Here is a 2,229-nt window from a genome sequence, read left to right as displayed (position 1 = left end):
CTATTTTTATTTTTTCTCTATACGCTACTGGTCTCATACATTCAAGAATCTCAAATGGACCAATGTACCTCGGACTTAGATTACCTTTCTTACAAAATATCATCACCCCTTTCATGGGGATACCTTAAGAAGAACAATTCTATAAACCCTAGATCAAACCCATGATCCCAATTATCCTAACAATTAGTTCAATCAATAAATCAAAGTTTTTATTAGAAGACTTCAAAAGACCAATTCACTTTACGATATATCTATTTCACACACTTCTTGTCTTATTTATTTTTTCATTTTCATTTTAAATCTTTTTGTGAAATGGTAAAGAATTGCATTTAAATTATTTTAATAATTAATTTTCATTATTACATTCTCCATTATGAATACTTAATTGATGAGGACGTTAGCCTAACACTACACCCTGAAAAAGATTAATAATTGCTTAAATAATTAATTTTCATTATTACATGTTCCATTATTTATTGAATGTAGCACTGAAAGTTTACCGAATGACTTTTATAAAATGGAGAGAAAAACATTCTTTTATGGATAATATTAGTTGTACACATGTGATGTTTATAATAATTTAAGGGTTTAATTCCCTACTGCTACTTTTACCTTATGTTTGGATTAATGACCTTGGCAAATTATTGATTTCCATTTTTATTTTACACATGTGATGTTGTGAATCTGAATTTCCCAAATATGAACAAATTTCTATTTTTATTTTTTCTCTATTCTACTGCACCAAACTCTCCATTTCTCAATTGTATTTAATCGTTCTTCTTTTGGTTGTACTGCACCAAATTCTCCTTTTGTCAATTGTATTTAATCTTTCTTCTTTTGGTTGTACTGCACCAAACTCTCCTTTTGTCAATTGTATTTAATCTTTCTTCTTTTGGTTGTAGTAAGGAGACCTCATATTTAGGAAATCATGTCAAACTATTCTTACCCAATAAACTTTGGAAAATTTACATAAATATACAATTTAAAATATCATAATCTTAAAAATTTTCTATCATTTTTAAGAAATTACAAAAATCTCCTCTCGGATACATCCCTATCCCCTCTCAGATATATTCATCTCCTCTCGAATACATCCATCCCATTAAGTAATGTATCATTTGCAATGTGTTGAACAACTAAAAAAATTATATTCGAGAACAATGAAAAACTGAGATTTTTGTAATTGGAGACACTTCCATGATATGATGTAATTAACCCCCACACATAAAATTTTTGTATTTTATACATAAACTTTAGGTTTAAAATGTTTGAATCTTCCATCTATTAGTAGATGAGTATAATTTAATATCTATCAGAGCATGATGTAGACCACATTATTATATTTTTCTCAATTCAATTGCACCTAGTTGTTAGAAAAAGAATGATGATAGTACAAAAAATTCAAATAAAATTTGCTTGTTATAGAGTATTGGTAGAATTTCCTCTAGTGCATGAACGATTAGACTTTAATTTAGCATTTAAAGGTCATAAGAAATTATTTCAATTTGATTTTTCTCACATGACTTGCTTCTATTAGGCATAATTCATGACTTTATGTTTGGATTAATGAAACCTGGACAAATAATAAATTCTCATTTTTATTGTACACATGTGATGTTGTGAATTTGAATTTCCTTAAAAGTGAACTAATTTCTATTTTTATTTTTTCTCTATTCTACTGCACCAAACTCTCCTTTTGCCAATTGTATTTAACTTTTGACCAAATTCATAGGATGTAAATAATTGACCAAATTCATCTACTTTGTCAACACACCTAAATTTGAAACTTAGAAATTAGATAACCCCTAAAAAATGAAAAAAACAAAAGCAAATTTCGTGCGCTAAACGTGTATCTCGTGTGCCACACGAACATCTTGTGCGTCATACGTGCATCTCGTGTGCCACACGTGCATCTCGTGTGCCACACGTGCATTTAGTGCGTCATACGGGCATTTCGTGGGCCACACATGTATCTCATGTTCCACGCGTGCATCTCGTGTGCCACGTATGCATCTCGTGCGCCAAATGTGCATCTCGTTCACCACACGTGCATCTTGTGCGTCATACGTGCATCTGGTGTGCCACACATGCATCTTGTGCGTCATACGTGCATCTGGTGTGCCACATGTGCATCTTGTGTGTCATGCGTGCATCTCGTGTACCACACGTGCATCTCGTCGCACAATCTTTGAAGTTGAAAATATTTTTTAACAACAAACTTATAAAAAA

The sequence above is a fragment of the Solanum stenotomum genome, chromosome 5 (genome assembly GCF_019186545.1).
Source record: "Solanum stenotomum isolate F172 chromosome 5, ASM1918654v1, whole genome shotgun sequence".
Lineage (NCBI taxonomy): Eukaryota > Viridiplantae > Streptophyta > Magnoliopsida > Solanales > Solanaceae > Solanum > Solanum stenotomum.
Note: the sequence above shows the minus strand (reverse complement) of the source record.